This window comes from Lucilia sericata, unplaced genomic scaffold (assembly GCF_015586225.1).
Source record: "Lucilia sericata isolate MDLA Ls3-8-SP2 unplaced genomic scaffold, ASM1558622v1 Contig000353F_arrow, whole genome shotgun sequence".
Lineage (NCBI taxonomy): Eukaryota > Metazoa > Arthropoda > Insecta > Diptera > Calliphoridae > Lucilia > Lucilia sericata.
This window is the reverse complement of record NW_023994373.1, coordinates 154,878-174,622: the sequence shown is the minus strand read 5'-3', so window position 1 is coordinate 174,622 and position 19,745 is coordinate 154,878. Positions and strand designations below refer to the sequence as shown.

The 19,745-nt window shown below is 30.4% G+C and overlaps 1 protein-coding gene and 1 long non-coding RNA gene across 4 annotated transcripts in view; one reads left to right on the top strand and one right to left on the bottom strand.

Moving 5' to 3' along the window:
* The window catches only part of LOC119604013 (putative uncharacterized protein DDB_G0289263), a 280,690-nt gene that overhangs the window by 173,360 nt on the left and 87,585 nt on the right, over positions 1-19,745 (bottom strand). For all 3 annotated transcript variants that reach the window (XM_037956336.1, XM_037956340.1, XM_037956337.1), the window contains one exon: positions 12,593-12,607. The gene's annotated coding sequence lies outside the window, so the exon portion shown is untranslated. The remainder of the gene's footprint in view (positions 1-12,592; positions 12,608-19,745) is intronic.
* Positions 86-10,264, top strand: LOC119604027. Its single transcript, XR_005231452.1, has 2 exons — positions 86-446; positions 10,040-10,264. It is a non-coding gene; the product is annotated as an uncharacterized LOC119604027 (long non-coding RNA).

Below are 19,745 nucleotides of genomic sequence, written 5' to 3'. Positions count from 1 at the left end.
ATATTTAAACATTTTGTTTTTGATTTTTTTTTTTGTTCTTCTAAAGAGTAACAACAGAGCAGTTGTTTAATTTCAATCCTAAACACAGTTTTAAAGTTAGTTATTGTTCTGACGTTGTTCACTGAACGTGAACGTATTCGTAAAGATTAGACAAACGCAAAAAAACACAACATATAAAACACAATTTTTATAAAATTTTCGTAATCGAAATCATAATAAAATCGAGAAGAAAAAAAGTTCTAAACATGACCATTTACGCCATTATAGTGCAAATCATTTTAGTGTGTAACTAAAATAAAAAACAAATTAAAACATTTTTTAAATTACAAATTTTAAAGTTATTACATTTATATAAAGAGAAATCTATAAACAAAATGTTTTCCTCCACATTTATAAGTTCGGTTTACTATCAACATGAAGATCCTGAAGAGGATATCGATTCGAAGGTGGGTTTTGTAAAACATTTTTTTTATTAAAAAGTTCACTATAATTTCATATACTTGTGTATGTAATGATTTTATGCAAATATTTTTGAACTTGAACTTTAGTTTTAAATATCCGGGGATTAGTCGGGTTAAAGTGTTAATTGTTAATAAATTCTTTATTGTTTGTTTAACAAAAAAATTTGTTCCACATTTTTAAATTATAGTCTTAAAAAAGTTTATGATTTAAAATTCTAAACAATTATATTTAAATAAATAATTAAAATTTAACCGTTATTTTTTAATGCTACTAAATAAATAGTACGAGAAAACGTTAGAAAAATTTAGTACCAAACATTAACAAAAATATAAAAATTTGAGTTAAAATATTTTATTTATTTATTTTGCAAATAAATGTTTGTTTAAACAATATGTTAAAGATTTAACAAATTATTGTATTTGATGATTTCATAATTTATTTGGTCGTTAATATGAAAGAATAAAAATAAATATTTAAAAACTCTTAAAAATAGCAGTGATGTCAATTGATTTAATTTTCAAGCTTTTCATGATCATATTTTGAAAGAAAAGGAGTTTTTTTTTTAATTTAGTCCTTTTATGGAGTAAACGGGTAAAAACTTCAACTACCCAGCAAAAACTCAGTAATGACATGCACATACTTATATAACCACTTACTTTTCAATAACTACTACTTACCGCCTGCATTACTTTTAACTACTCTTATATTGTCTTACATATAATCAGATAAGTAAGTACTTTATTTTGAGTTTTGCCGTATTATTTGCACATTTTATTAAATTGCGTATTCTGTGTGAGCATTTTTTTGTTCTTAAAACAAAACAACTTTTTAACTCCTTATTTGTAAGTACTTAGTAGTGATTTATAAGTGAGCGTGGTAAGTACTTGCCTGTAATGTCATCACCGTGTTAAAATAATGAGTTAAAATGCTAATGAATAAGTCGCTTTTTACTGGCTTTTTAGCACTTTAATTCATTACTTTTCAATGTAAGTTTTTGATGGGTAGATTGAGGTTGAGATAGGTTGAGAAGGAAGATATCATAAAGATATATACCGAGGTAGTTATCTATCTGGTCTCTTTTTCATTCCATTACATCCCTTTAAGCGGAATTGTCGTATGACAAACTTACAAACTTTTTGGATTTAATTTCGACAAAACTTGCTGATGTCAGAGAAACTGTTACAGTGTTTCACTATCCTAATCACATGCTCTGCATTAGTTAAAATTCGATGTTCCAATTTGATGAAATTGAGCTCATAGTGCTGTATGTGTAGTATATTCTGACTACCATCAGACTAACTTCAGACATGCTGCCATTGAAGAGACTTCTCATTCTTCATTTGTTTGGGTTACCCAAGAAGATTTTTGTGAGCCTACCAATCGATCCATTATTCTATATGGTTGAGTGGGATTCTCTCGACCATCATGCTTGAAGATCCGCTATCGTTGACTCGAATATTTTTGCATTTGTCAGGTGAACTTTTAAGTTCCTTCACTTATATGCACTTGCATTACCAATTATTCTCGCGAATATAGTGGCTATATGTTTCATAGCTTACCAACGGTGGAAATATCGTCTTAAACTTAAATTTTTCGCCGAAAAGTTTTCAACTAAATGTCCTTATATTGTGTTCTTTTAGGTCTTGTAGAGTTGTAATTGGTTTTTAATATCGAAGTTATGACATTTTGTTTGTCAATGGTTATTCGTTTGAATCGACGTGGACTATTTTCTATACAAAACTTTATGAACAGGAAACATTTGTTAAAAATTCTAGCCCATAGCCTTTCCTATTTTGGTCTTATAATTAGTATACTGAACAGACAGACATGCAGACGGACAGACAGACGGACAGACAAACAGACAGACAGACAGACAGACAGACGGACAGACAGACAGACAGACAGACAGACAGACAGACAGACAGACAGACAGACAGACAGACAGACAGACAGACAGACAGACAGACAGACAGACGGACAGACAGACGGACGGACAAAAGAACATAACTAGATCTAGATTATAAATTTGCGTAAATTTAAATTTATTACAAAATAAAAAACACTTGATATTTTAACTTTTAAGAATATTTTTTTCTTCATAACAAATGTTAACACATGGAACAAATTTTATTATATGAATTTAATTAGAACCTATGAGCTAATTACTAACTGCAAAAAAAGAAATATTCTTACAAAATTTTGACAATAGATTATTTCGTCATAAAAATTTGTATGTCTATGTATTATTTTGAAAATATAAACATATTGACAGACATGAGAACGCCCTTTTTAGAACCCATAGAACAAGGAAGTACATATAGAAATCAAAACAAAAATGAAAATGTAGTCAATATGGTCAATTGCGACTAGTAATCAAGTATTGAGTATAATATGGGAGTATTATTTCCGTACATTATAAATATTAGCACTAGCCATACATTCCCCTACCCAATATGGTGGTGAGGAATATATAAAACTAACGAATAAACATTTAGATTCAAACTTTTTAAACGAGTTCTATTTCTATTACTTCCTCCTAGCCCTTAAATAAATTTGCCCTTATATTCCTATAACCACATACATTTTATGCTTAATTAAACTAATAAATCTTTTAATTAAAACAAATAAATAATAAAACACAAAGATTTTAGTTTACAAAACGAATAAAATCTCTTTTTCACCTTGACCATAGTCAAGGTATGAATAAACAGATATTAGCTAGAGATAGATAATCATTTCAAACTATCATATCATCTTGTATTTTATATCTTTTTTTTTCGTAACTTTCAAGCAAAAAAAATCGAATGTGGTTTAAAACAAAAATACGATAAAACAACGCAAAAAACCACTGGTCAAACCTTTTTTTCAATACGGAAGAATATTTGAAATTTTGAAATAAACAACTATCAATTATGTTGAATGATTTTTGTATACTTTATTTTGAATATTAGGAATAAACAAAAAAACTGCTTAACATAAATAAAAAAAGAATCAAGTAAATAACTAAATTAAATTATTTTTCAAATCAAACATAGCAAAAACTAAATAGCTAATAACTAATAATACAAAGAAAACGAGTTAAAAGTGACGCCACAAATTTCAAAAGTGTTTAATTATAATAGTTTTAAATATGCGGAAATTCTAAATCAATACTCTTTGTTTAATAATAAAATAATCGTTATACAATCACTTGGGAAACGTAAATAATAATAACAATAAAATTTAAAATAAATTGTTTTTTTTTTGTAATAAACTGGTCCAATTCTATTTTGGTTTTGAATCACATTACAAAGTTCATTTACCCCTTTTGGTGAATATTTAATTTTGTAAATACTATTGTTTTTTTGTAATAATTTGATGATTTTTACGAATTTGTGAAATAATTAATAGTGATGTTTAAAAATGAATTGTTGACACATTTAGGGTATTCACAGATTAAGCACAAATCTTATATAGTTAGTTAGTTAGTTAGTAGTTAGTTAGTTAGTTAGTTAGTTAGTTAGTTAGTTAGTTAGTTAGTTAGTTAGTTAGTTAGTTAGTTAGTTAGTTAGTTAGTTAGTTAGTTAGTTAGTTAGTTAGTTAGTTAGTTAGTTAGTTAGTTAGTTAGTTAGTAGTTAGTTAGTTAGTTAGTTAGTTAGTTAGTTAGTTAGTTAGTTAGTTAGTTAGTTAGTTAGTAGTTAGTTAGTTAGTTAGTTAGTTAGTTAGTTAGTTAGTTAGTTAGTTAGTTAGTTAGTTAGTTAGTTAGTTAGTTAGTTAGTTAGTTAGTTAGTTAGTTAGTTAGTTAGTTAGTTAGTTAGTTAGTTAGTTAGTTAGTTAGTTAGTTAGTTAGTTAGTTAGTTAGTTAGTTAGTTAGTTAGTTAGTTAGTTAGTTAGTTAGTTAGTTAGTAGTTAGTTAGTTAGTTAGTTAGTTAGTAGTTAGTTAGTTAGTTAGTTAGTTAGTTAGTTAGTTAGTTAGTTAGTTAGTTAGTTAGTTAGTTAGTTAGTTAGTTAGTTAGTTAGTTAGTTAGTTAGTTAGTTAGTTAGTTAGTTAGTTAGTTAGTTAGTTAGTTAGTTAGTTAGTTAGTTAGTTAGTTAGTTAGTTAGTTAGTTAGTTAGTTAGTTAGTTAGTTAGTTAGTTAGTTAGTTAGTTAGTAGTTAGTTAGTTAGTTAGTTAGTTAGTTAGTTAGTTAGTTAGTTAGTTAGTTAGTTAGTTAGTTAGTTAGTTGGTTAGTTAGTTAGATAGTGCAAGCTTTTTCAAAAATCATCGATCTTTTAATCTATAGCCTAGACTATAGCTTAGTCCGTGAAATAATCTAGTCTCTTGAGTAGTCTCTTTCTATTTAAACTTTTTTCTTAACAATATCTTAATATACTAGTCAGTGACTAGCCTTAATGTTTGCAATCTGTAAAGATACTCTAATACTTTTAATTTGTTTGTAGTATTAAAAATAAAACTTTTTATACATATTTGCTAAATTTTGAGTGTTTCTAGTTTTTAGTTAATAGAGAAATATGGACCTAAGTCAACTAACTTTTAATATTTGTTAAACTTAGCTAGTAATAACATTAGTAAAGGTGTTTAACCAAGCATAAAATTATACGACTTAAGTCATATCTTATGACAGGCTTGTAAACAAGTTCGATATCATACAATTACTTATATTTATTTCAACTGTAGTTAAACCCTTTTCTAGAATGAATTTGCTTTAGATTTATTATTTTTTTTAAGAAAATATAATTATAGATTTAATTTGGAAAAACAAAATCTAATAATTTCATATATTACGTGCTGTTTGAATGTTTGTTGAAATATTTTTTGGTATAAAAAAGTTTAAGCAAAGGTAATATTTTTTAGAGTTAATAGACTCCGTAAACTAGTAAAACGCCCAAAAATAAATCATAACCAATTGTGCAAACCTATTGAAAGTTTTTTGACAGTTACACCCGCAGGTTGTATGATGTTTTGCTATGCCTAAATAATTGCTTTTAATTGTAAGCTAAAAACTATAGTTTTCATTATCGACTAAATTTTAGTCCTCACTTTGAACTAGAATATACTCCCGACTATAGTCGAGACAATAGACTACTGACCCGACTATAATCTAGACCAAGGGTCGGCAAACTACGGCTCGCGAGCCAAATGCGGCTCTTTGGATGTGGAGCTATGGCTCTTTAGTTTCATACGTAATTTTTTTATTTTATAAAAAAAATATATACATATATTAAAATCTTTCTGAATAGATTAACGAGCAGTGTTTGTTAAAACTCATAAAAAACAATTCGCATACGTTTCTACAATATACACAACATTTCAACTTTGTTTAATCCTTCTGCATGTGAGACAACTAACAAATGAAAGTTTAGAGTCGTTTGTGAAACTTTAAACAACAAGTTATGATCCAAACTTTCTAAAGCTATACAAATCTATCTCTCCTATTGAATTTGTTCCATGTACAAGTTAGTATTGTAAGAAAATGTTTAATTCTTTAAATTTTTAGTTGAAAAGTTCCCTATAAACGATGGGGTATCATGAGCGCTCCTACGAAGTGCCATTAGATAAAATGTAAAACATGATCATACATTCCGAAATTTTCGTGTTTTTCGAATTAAAAATATTTTTTGGAAATTGAAAATATAGTAATTAAATAATTACTTAATAATGTAGAGAGTTTGGACACAGTTACCCAGGAAAAACTTACATTGAAAAGTAGTGAGTTAAAAAGCTAATAAAACCTATTTTCACTACTTCTTCATTAGCATTTTAAGTCATTATTTTAACATGGTGATGTCATTGGAGGCAAGTACTTCTACGCACGCTTACTAATAGGAAGTTAAAGAAGTAATAGCAATTTCTCTTACAAAACAGTTGTTGAGTAAGTTGTTTTGTTTTTTAATAATAAAAAGAGCCAGCTAGGATACGAACCATGGACTTCGATTTTTTAGTCAAATGTTCTACACTGCATAGATATTTTATTGCGCATCAAATAATGGTTTTCACATCAAAATTAATTTTGTTTTATTTTTTGTAAAACACAATACTTAAAACGACAAAAAAAATGGCAATGCCGAAAATAAAGTACTTCTATATCAGATTATAAGAAAGTTATTACTAGAATACTTCTAAGTAATGCAGACGGTAAGTAGTAGTCATTGAAAAGTAAGTGGTTATGGAAGTACAACCTATTACCGAATTTTTGGCTGGGTAAATACTAAAAACTTGTTCTATTTAAAAACTTCAATATTTAAATATTGCGCGTTTTAGAAACGTTTTACAGTGTATTATGGACCGACACATCCTTACAAAATTTGGTAATGAGATTTTGGACCCTACTTGTTTGTGTTGATTTTCATCACTATACTTGTATTTTTCGTCGTTTTCGTGGACACTATATGGGTGGGTAGGGTCAATTCTGAATCCATCCTTATTAAATTTGGTATAGATATATTTGTTCCTATAAACTTGTTTATGACGAATTTCACCACTATGCTGGTATTATTAAGCATGTTATGAGCGTTGAAGTCATTTCCTGAAGAGGAATTTATATGGGGGTATGGTCAACAATGAACTGATCCTTACAAAATTTTGGAGAGAGATTTTCGTTCATATAATACTTGTTTGTGTCGAATTGCGTCGCTATACTAATATGTATTATTAAATCAGTTATGAACGTTAAAGTTATTTTCCGAAGTAGACCTTTTAAAAGGGGATTTGTCAATTATGTTTTGTTTGTGTTGAATTTTGTCATAATATTGCTATTACTAAGACAGTTATGAACGTTAAAATCAAATTTGGAAGATAGATATTTGTTCTTATAAAACTTGTATATTTTGAATTTCGCCGCTATATTGCTACTGTTAAGTCAATTATGATCGTTAGTCATTTTCTGAAAATGACCTAATATTGGGGTTGGTAAAATATTTATCTCGATTGCCGCCAAAATAATATATTACTTTATACTGTATTAGCTGCGTCATCAATTTTCGTGATTTTTACATTTCCTGATATGTTTCCAAATGCCTTTTAAATGATAACACTGTCGCCCTACTCTAATAAACTTCTATATTTTTATATAACGAGTGCTTAAAAAATGCATTCGAATGACTCATATAAATTCAAAAAGTATTTGTAGTCAAAAATCTATATGTAAGATTCCTTGCAGAATGTCCTGTAGATAATTAAACCAAGTTTATGTTTTTGAAGTGAATTCATAAAGTATTTGTAAAGTTTTAATAAACAACAATTTTGTGGCTCTTTTAAAACATATGTTTTGTAAACTGTAATTTTTGGCTCTTCCGACTCAAAAGTTAGCCGACCCCTGATCTAGACTATAAATATGAATATGTAAAGTCAGTACTATAAACTAGCCTACAACCTAGTCTAGTTCCAATTATATATATACTAGACAATAGTTGTGGGTATATACTATTATGTAGTACCGACTACACACCCGAATATAAATTCTTATATGGTTCCCACTATATAGTAGACTATTGGCAAGACTTGACGAATCAATTGAATAGAGTATAGACTGGACTATAGATTAAAATATAGACTAGACTATAGGCTAGAATAAAGACAGAACTATAGACTAGACTATAGACTACATAGACTAGACTATAGACTAGACTATAGACTAGACTATAGACTAGACTATAGACTAGACTATAGACTAGACTATAGACTAGACTATAGACTAGACTATAGACTAGACTATAGACTAGACTATAGACTAGACTATAGACTAGACTATAGACTAATATAGACTAGACTATAGACTAGACTATAGACTAGACTATAGACTAGACTATAGACTAGACTATAGACTAGACTATAGACTAGACTAGACTAGACTATAGACTAGACTATAGACTAGACTATAGACTAGACTATAGACTAGACTATAGACTAGACTATAGACTAGACTATAGACTAGACTATAGACTAGACTATAGACTAGACTATAGACTAGACTATAGACTAGACTATAGACTAGACTATAGACTAGACTATAGACTAGACTATAGACTAGACTATAGACTAGACTATAGACTAGACTATAGACTAGACTATAGACTAGACTATAGACTAGACTATAGACTAGACTATAGACTAGACTATAGACTAGACTATAGACTAGACTATAGACTAGACTATAGACTAGACTATAGACTAGACTATAGACTAGACTATAGACTAGACTATAGACTAGACTATAGACTAGACTATAGACTAGACTATAGACTAGACTATAGACTAGACTATAGACTAGACTATAGACTAGACTATAGACTAGACTATAGACTAGACTATAGACTAGACTATAGACTAGACTATAGACTAGACTAGACTAGACTATAGACTAGACTATAGACTAGACTATAGACTAGACTATAGACTAGACTATAGACTAGACTATAGACTAGACTATAGACTAGACTAGACTAGACTATAGACTAGACTATAGACTAGACTATAGACTAGACTATAGACAGACTATAGACTAATATAGACTAGAATATGGACTAGAATATAGACTAGAATATAGACTAGACTATAGACTAGACTATAGATTAGACTATAGACTAGACTATAGACTATACTATAGACTAGACTATAGACTAAACTATAGACTAGACTATAGACTAGACTATAGACTAGACTATAGACTAGACTATAGACTAGACTATAGACTAGACTATAGACTAGACTATAGACTAGACTATAGACTAGACTATAGACTAGACTATAGACTAGACTATAGACTAGACTATAGACTAGACTATAGACTAGACTATAGACTAGACTATAGACTAAACTATAGACTAGACTATATACTAGACTATAGACTAGACTATAGACTAGACTATATACTAGACTATAGACTAGACTATATACTAGACTATAGGCCACATACTAGACTATAGAACAGAATATAGCCTAGACTATAGATTAGATTTTAGTCCTAATATGATCAAGTTTGGGGTCCCTATTATAAACCTCTTTCTTAAGTATTTTTTCCAATCAAGATCAGATGAGTTTATACAACTCTATTAAATTTTTAATAAAAATAATTACAATAATTAATCATAATGACAGTTCATTCACATTTTCAACTATTATGGAATGAATGGCTTTATTTATAATAACAATAATAATAATAAAACGTTTCATTCATAATATATTTCCCATTTTAAAAAGTTCAGGTTCAGGGCGCTTAATTTAACATTTTAACAATAATAATAAAACTTAAAAAATATTTTTTTTTTTATTTTAAACATGCCCACAGTACAATGTGCAACATAAAATATTCAAACAATGTGCCGCGAAATCATGTGTTAAAACTAAATATGTGTCACATTGACAACATTTTAATGAAACGTTTTTTTTATTTATTTAGTGTTTTTAGTCCAACAACACGCTTAATCTGGCAATAACAAGTACAAGTTTAATAAATTTGTATAAAAAAACCATAAATAATTATGCCCTCACCTTTGTTACGCTTAATACAATTAATAATTATTTTGTTTTTTATCTTTATCTTTTTGTTGTTTTACAATTTTATTAACAATTTCCTTATTTCTATTTGTCTATTTGCAGATACCTTCCATAATTGGTTTTCTAAACATGGATTGAAATGTTTGTTAGCTGTTAGAAATTTTTGTTTTAAGTTATGTTTTAATGTAATATTTAATTAGTACAATGTAATTTTACATATTTTTCTCTTTAGAGGAAATATTGTATGTTTTTAAGTTGTTTAGCTTAATTAGTGTGTAAGAAATTTATAAAAAATAAAATTGATTTAGAAAAATAAAAGTAGTGTAATGTTGATTAATTTTTATTAACTTTATAAGTTAAAGTGGTAAGTTTTTTCATATTGGTCCATAAATTTACCTAAAAATTTAAATGTCCTCCATAATATCGGTTAAATCTCATAAATACATGGATGTTTTACGATGCAAAAAAAACTTTGACCCACTGTAACTTAGAGAGTTCTTTACATATTGAAATATTGTATCTAATGACTATTAAATAAAATTAAATTTGGTTCCTTCCGAAAGACATTCGTTTAAAAATTTGGGTCATTTGACCTGAAATCCCCCAATTGATAATAGAACTATAGCGACACAATTTTGAAGAAAATTACTTTATAAAAAATCGGGCTCTCTCACATATGAAAGCAAGAAAATATGGGTGATGAGTACAATAAGCTCTCGAGAGTAGTGTTGTATTATTTTACGTACAATCATAACAATCGGATGGCTCTATATAAAGACTTGAGTGGATCTATCCTTATATAAATATTAAACGAAATGTTTTTATAGAAGATTCGTCATGAAATTTGGAAGAGATTTTCAATCTTATACTAGTAATTTTTAGCGAGTTGCAATGTTTAAAGTAATTTTTTGAAGAGGAACATGCATACATATATGGCAGTTGGGATGGAATATGGACCGATATCGTGGCTCGATGTTGTCCATTTTTAATGCCAAACTAACCTTAATAATAAGTTTGTGACTTATTATGCTTTCAATAGACAGAAGGACAGATAGAACAATGCGTTGTATGCGGAAAGTTTTGCTATACTTCTTTAATTTGGAAAAAAGTTCCGCTAAAGCAAAGCGCTATAAAAGAAATGTATCTTCAGCCGAACCTATACCAATGACAAAGGTAATGTTGTTATGTGGACTAAAAGAGTCCTTTCTAAGAGCTGCTAAAATCTGGCCAGATCATCATTTACCCAGAATATGTGTCCTGATATGAACATTGCGTCTGAACAATGTTCTATTTAAAAAACAAGTAAAAAGTATAGCGTGATCGACCATATGATACCCTACACCAGTTATGAATATTAGATATGATTTATTTTTCATAATAATTCATTGTTCCGATACATTTAAGCAATTTATGGATGAAAAACTAATTTTCTGAAAATGGCTTTATATGGGGGCTAGGGACAAATATGGACCAAGCCCGAAAAAGTTTTGTGAATATATTTATATTTATATAATATTTATTTGTGCTGAATTTCATCGCGACATTTGTGTTTATAAGTTAATTTTGGACATTCAAGTAATTTTCGGAAGGGGACTTTGTATGGGAGCTAGGGTAAATCGACTCAGAAAACGATTCTAAGCCGATTGGTATACTTTAAGATGGGTATAGGACGAATATTTGTTTATGTTACAAACATCAGCACAAACCCAATATACCCTCCCCACTAAAGCGGTGTAGGGTATAAAAAGAAGTGGAAAAGTGTCTGGAACTATAGTTTGGTACTTTTTTGCCACCCCTTGTATCTTGAAATAAGATGTTTAATTAATTCGTAACTTATCGAAAAATGTAGGAATATAAACTAAGTACTTTTTGGATATTCGGGAGTTTAATGTTCACCCCATTTTGCCTATTTTGGTACTTTTTTCACAAAAACTTGTGTCTTATTTATTAACTTATGAATATGAATATTTAATGATTGGCGCCCACTATGATATTGCAATTTTTTGGAATAAAAGTACCGAAACGGCGTAAAATCGGCAAATTTGATTTTATACAAATTCATTGAGCAAATTTTGATAAAATTTTAAAAATTGATATATTTCGTAACATTAGATATGCTAATGTGGTAACTCCGGTACTAAGGACTTTTTTGGTATTTTTTTTTTTCGTTTTTCAACTGGTACTGGTTTTTCAAAAGGTCTTTTTGGAACTTTTTCATTTTTAAAATTAAACACATTATAGCATACTGATTGAATGAAAATCTATAAAAGGGAACTTTTCAATACTTTTTCGTCATTCAAATGGTACTTTTTTGATTTTCTGAATTATTGAACCTAGAAACATAACAACAGACATATACGATCCTAATGGAATGAAAATCGTTCCTCAACTGATATTATTTGAATCTATAGAAACGTAGAAAGAGGACTTTTTGGTACATTTTCGTTTCTCTACTAGTACCTTTTTGATTTTCCTGCATATTTAATAAAGTTCGGTTGGTGTCATCATTATTGTCGCCACGACTATTATTCCGATGAAAAGTTAAAAAAGCTTATTTTACAAAAACATAATACATTTATCATAGACAAAAACCGAAATAAAAAGTTGCCAGATTAAAAAATATAAAATTAATAACAAAAAGTTTATAAAACTTACCAGTTTAACAAATGCCTGCAATGAAAAAAAACAAAATAATGATTAAAATTTAGTATTATTTAAAATAAAATTTAATTAACTTAATTTTTTGAGAAAAATAATTACTAAAAATACATATTTACAATATTTTAATTCCATATGCTATTAATACAAACTTAAAGTTGACATTTATAAAAATTGTTTATATTAAAACTAACTTTACACTGTTTTAATCAAAATATCAAAAGATCGCCTTTAAAAGATCCAATAAATCACATCAATAGAAAGTATTTTTTTCTTTGCAATTTCTGTCTTAATTAATAAATTTTTCTTTAAATAAGACATTATCTATTCATTGTTTTTGTAATATATAGCGAATTTTGATAAATTAAATTATGAATAACCATATAAACAAAATAGATTTAAAGCGAAAAAATTTAAAAAAAATGAATTAAAATTTTAACGCATCAGTCGGTGTTTTTTAAAGAGTATTTTGTGGTGTATTTGAATATCTGTCTATAGTTATGCTAATTAAAGTGAAATTTTTTTGTTGATGAATGATCAATGAAAACCCCTTATCTATTTTAAGATTAAAACTGAAAAAAGATCTTTTTTTTTAACATGATGAATAATATTTAAATTTAATTTATATTCCCATCAGTCTGCTATAACTCTAGAAAGAAATGCTGATTAAAGTGTTATTTTTTATATCGAAAATTCCTTGATTTTTTATTAGTTTACAAAATTAACAAACTATAATATTAATTTTATAAAACGTCAACCCATTGATTGATTGATAATAAAAATATAGAGAAGGAGAGTAAAACTCCATAAAACTAAAAGAAACTTGTGTAATAGCTTTTTCAACTGATTACTAAAAAATTCGTGAATAACTTTCTTATAATTCCGATAAAGTGACACTTTTTTGTAAAATACTAAGATTTTCGCTGATTTTTCGAAAATAATCAAATTTATAAATGCATTTTTATGTAGTTTGCTTTTTATAGATAACATATTACTAATTCGCGAACTAACGGAACTAGAACTACTAGAACTGAACTAAACTGAACTAGACTGAACTAGACTGAACTAGACTTAACTGAAACTAGAACTGAACTAGAACTGACTAAACTGAACTAGAACAATAACTGATAGAACGAACTAAATGAATTAGGAAAGAACTGAAACTGAACTAGAACTGCACTATGAAACTGAAATAGAACTGACTATAGCTGAGCTAGAACTGACTAGAACTGAAAATAACTGAACTGAAAATAGAAACTGAACTTGACTACTACTGAACTAGAACTGAACTAACTGAACTGATGAGCTAGAACTGAACTAGAACTGAACTAGAACTGAACTAGAATTGAACTAGAACTGAACTAGAACTGAACTAGAACTGAACTAGAACTGAACTAGAACTGAACTAGAACTGAACTAGAACTGAACTAGAACTGAACTAGAACTGAACTAGAACTGAACTAGAACTGAACTAGAACTGAACTAGAACTGAACTAGAACTGAACTAGAACTGAACTAGAACTGAACTAGAACTGAACTAGAACTGAACTAGAACTGAACTAGAACTGAACTAGAACTGAACTAGAACTGAACTAGAACTGAACTAGAACTGAACTAGAACTGAACTAGAACTGAACTAGAACTGAACTAGAACTGAACTAGAACTGAACTAGAACTGAACTAGAACTGAACTAGAACTGAACTAGAACTGAACTAGAACTGAACTAGAACTGAACTAGAACTGAACTAGAACTGAACTAGAACTGAACTAGAACTGAACTAGAACTGAACTAGAACTGAACTAGAACTGAACTAGAACTGAACTAGAACTGAACTAGAACTGAACTAGAACTGAACTAGAACTGAACTAGAACTGAACTAGAACTGAACTAGAACTGAACTAGAACTGAACTAGAACTGAACTAGAACTGAACTAGAACTGAACTAGAACTGAACTAGAACTGAACTAGAACTGAGCTAGAACTGAACTAGAACTGAACTAGAACTGAACTAGAATTGAACTAGAACTGAACTAGAACTGAACTAGAACTGAACTAAACTGAACTAGAACTGAACTAGAACTGAACTAGAACTGAACTAGAACTGAACTAGAACTGAACTAGAACTGAACTAGAACTGAACTAGAACTGAACTAGAACTGAACTAGAACTGAACTAGAACTGAACTAGAACTGAACTAGAACTGAACTAGAACTGAACTAGAACTGAACTAGAACTGAACTAGAACTGAACTAGAACTGAACTAGAACTGAACTAGAACTGAACTAGAACTGAACTAGAACTGAACTAGAACTGAACTAGAACTGAACTAGAACTGAACTAGAACTGAACTAGAACTGAACTAGAACTGAACTAGAACTGAACTAGAACTGAACTAGAACTGAACTAGAACTGAACTAGAACTGAACTAGAACTGAACTAGAACTGAACTAGAACTGAACTAGAACTGAACTAGAACTGAACTAGAACTGAACTAGAACTGAACTAGAACTGAACTAGAACTGAACTAGAACTGAACTAGAACTGAACTAGAACTGAACTAGAACTGAACTAAACTGAACTAGAACTGAACTAGAACTGAACTAGAACTGAACTAGAACTGAACTAGAACTGAACTAGAACTGAACTAGAACTGAACTAGAACTGAACTAGAACTGAACTAAACTGAACTAGAACTGAACTAGAACTGAACTAGAACTGAACTAGAACTGAACTAGAACTGAACTAGAACTGAACTAGAACTGAACTAGAACTGAACTAGAACTGAACTAGAACTGAACTAGAACTGAACTAGAAACTGAACTAGAACTGAACTAGAACTGAACTAGAACTGAACTAGAACTGAACTAGAACTGAACTAGAACTGAACTAGAACTGAACTAGAACTGAACTAGAACTGAACTAGAACTGAACTAGAACTGAACTAGAACTGAACTAGAACTGAACTAGAACTGAGCTAGAACTGAGCTAGAACTGAGCTAGAACTGAACTAGAACTGAACTAGAATTGAACTAGAACTGAACTAGAACTGAACTAGAACTGAACTAGAACTGAACTAGAACTGAACTAGAAGTGAACTAGAACTGAACTAGAACTGAACTAGAACTGAACTAGAACTGAACTAGAACTGAACTAGAACTGAACTAGAACTGAACTAGAACTGAACTAGAACTGAACTAGAACTGAAACTAGAACTGAACTAGAACTGAACTAGAACTGAACTAGAACTGAACTAGAACTGAACTAGAACTGAACTAGAACTGAACTAGAACTGAACTAGAACTGAACTAGAACTGAACTAGAACTGAACTAGAACTGAACTAGAACTGAACTAGAACTGAACTAGAACTGAACTAGAACTGAACTAGAACTGAACTAGAACTGAACTAGAACTGAACTAGAACTGAACTAGAACTGAACTAGAACTGAACTAGAACTGAACTAGAACTGAACTAGAACTGAACTAGAACTGAACTAGAACTGAACTAGAACTGAACTAGAACTGAACTAGAACTGAACTAGAACTGAACTAGAATTGAACTAGAACTGAACTAGAACTGAACTAGAACTGAACTAGAACTGAACTAGAACTGAACTAGAACTGAACTAGAACTGAACTAGAACTGAACTAGAACTGAACTAGAACTGAACTAGAACTGAACTAGAACTGAACTAGAACTGAGCTAGAACTGAGCTAGAACTGAGCTAGAACTGAACTAGAACTGAACTAGAATTGAACTAGAACTGAACTAGAACTGAACTAGAACTGAACTAGAACCGAACTAGAACGAACTAGAGTGAACTAGAACTGAACTAGAACTGAACTAGAATAACTAGACTGAACTAGAACTGAACTAGAACTGAACTAGAACTGAACTAGAACTGAACTAGAACTGACTAGAACTGAACTAGAACTGAACTAGAACTGAACTAGAACTGAACTAGAACTGAACTAGAACTGAACTAGAACTGAACTAGAACTGAACTAGAACTGAACTAGAACTGAACTAGAACTGAACTAGAACTGAACTAGAACTGATTTAACAAAAGGTAAAGTTTTATCAAAAGTAATAGATTTTTTTATGATTCTTTATTTTTCCAAAATTTTAAATTAGTTGATTGATTAAATGAACTGATCCAGTAATTATATGAAATTAACTTTTTAATACATGTATAAGTAATATTTCTCCAATTTTAGTCTTCTATTTTAAAAATTTTTGTATTTTCGAATCAACTCTTATAAAAAACCTTAATTTGTCATTACATCAATTTCTTTAGCGTATCAAATCATTTCAAACATAACGAACCAAAATCTATTTATTACTGTTCAACAATAATAAACATTTAAAGAAAAAGTCATCTTTAAAATTCATTATAAAATCATAAGCAATCATATAAACCAACAGCAGCAAATCATTTAACTGAATTGGCCAAAACAAAAACTCTTTAACTTAACGTCATCATCTACCTCTTTACAACAATAAACTACCACATGATCTTTTCAATGCATTTTACTTTTTTCTTCTTTGTAACAATTTAAAAGTATATTTAGTTTCATTTGAAGTTGTTGCTGTCGTTTGGTTGTAAGTTTTAAGCTGAGTTTGGTAAAAAAAATTAAGTTGAAAACTGGGCCACATGCGATCAAATGAAAGAATACAACAAATCTAAACAATAAAAACTACGAAAACCTCCATGTATGCTTGTCGCCATGTATGTTTGCAGTTCACGTGTGTGTTTGTTTGCACGTTTGTAATTTTACTACAATATACTATGGTATACCATAGTGTAGTGTAAATGCAATTGCGCTGTAATTGGTTTTGAAATCATAGCTTTTTTATTATTTTGTATATTTTGACTTTTTTTTTTGGTTTAATTCTCCTCTTCTTTTATTCATATTGAGTTTGTTGGTTTTTGTTATTGTCAATAGGGAATATTAAATGCAAATACAACACTTTTTTTTTATTTTTCTACGTCACGATGAGTCGCATGTTGTGAGAAGTGGGCTTTTTTCCATTTTGGGGGGGAAGAAGGAGGGGAAGGGGGGGGAGGGGGGGGGGGGACAGGAAAGGGAAGGGAAGAGGGAGGGGAAGGGAAAAGGAGAAAGGGGAGACCCGACAGAAGGGCGAGGGAACGACGGACGGGGCCGAAGGGGGGACGAAGCAACGAACGAAGAACGAACGAAAACGAAACGAACGAACGAAAAACGAACGAACGAACGAACGAAACGAACGAACGAACGAACGAACGAACGAACGAACGAACGAACGAACGAACGAACGAACGAACGAACGAACGAACGAACGAACGAACGAACGAACGAACGAACGAACAACGAACGAACGAACGAACGAACGAACGAACGAAACGAACGAACGAACGAAACGAACGAAGAACGAACGAACGAACGAACGAACGAACGAACGAACGAACGAACGAAACGAACGAACGAACGAACGAACGAACGAAACGAACGAACGAACGAACGAACGAACGAAACGAACGAAGAACGAACGAACGAACGAACGAACGAACGAACGAAACGAACGAACGAACGAACGAAACAACGAACGAACGAACGAACGAACGAACGAACGAACGAACGAACGAACGACGAAGACGAACGAACGAACGAACGAAACGAACGAACGAACGAAGAACGAACGAAAACGAACGAACGAACGAACAACGAACGAAACAAGAACGAACGAACGAACGAACGAACGAACGAACGAACGAACGAACGAACGAACGAACGAACGAACGAACGAACGAAAAACGAACGAACGAACGAACGAACGAACGAACGAAACGAACGAACGAACAACGAACGACGAACGAACGAACGAACGAAACGAACGACAAGAACGAAACGAACGAACGAACGAACGAACGAACGACGAACGAACGAACGAACGAACGAACGAAAACGAAGAACGAACGAACGAACGAACGAACGAACGAACGAACGAACGAACGAACGAACGAACGAACGAAAACGAAGAAAACGAACGAACGAACGAACGAACGAACGAACGAACGAACGAACAACGAACGAACGAACGAACGACGACGAACGAACGAACGAACGAACGAACGAACGAACGAACGAACGAACTAACGAACGAACGAACGAACGAACGAACGAAGAACGAAGAACGAACTAACGAACGAACTAACGAACGAATAAACTAACGAACGAACAACTAACGAACTAAACGAACGAAACGAACGAACTAACGAACGAACGAACGAACTAACTAACGAACGAACTAACGAACTAAATAACTAATAACTAACTAACTAAACTAACTAACACTAACTAATAACTAACTAACTAACTAAACTAACTAACTAACTAACTAAACTAGACTAACTAACTAACTAACTAACTAATTAACTAACTAACTAACTAACTGACTAACTAACTAACTTACTAATTAACTAGAACTGAACCAGAACTGAACTAGAACTGAACTAGAACTCAACTACAACTGGACTAGAATGAACTAGAACTTAACTGCAACTGGACTAGAATAAGAACTATTAAATAATATAAAAAATTAAAAAATACTCCACCAGTACCGCAATTCAGTAACTTTTTAACTACAAAATTTTGTCGTTAAATATTAAAATTCGTAAGTTAACAACAATTGTCGTTATGTGGTATTCTGAATTTTATTTCACCGATTTTTTTCGTTAAACATAATCATTAGTTAACGAAAGTATCGGCAGTATAACGACAAATAAAAAGTTCACGTTATTTTTAAAAATATTTCAATACAAAACTTTTGACATTCTCATATTTTTCCGATCTTTGTCGTTAAAATACTCTAAGGTCTTTAAAAATTTACAGAATTTAAAATTCGTTAATGCAACCGATATTTGTTGTTACTTTACGATATCGGTAGTTAAAATTAAAAATATACAGAATTGCGGTACAGATGTCTCTAATGAACTAAAACTGAACTCGAACTTTACTAGAACTCAACTACAACTGCACTAGAATAAGAACTATTAAATAATATAAAAAATTAAAAAATACTCGACCAGATGTCTCTAATGTGGCCAAGCTCTTTTGGAGAAATCTGAAGAATAAATTCTGAACACCTCAATCGTTTAAAGTAATTTAG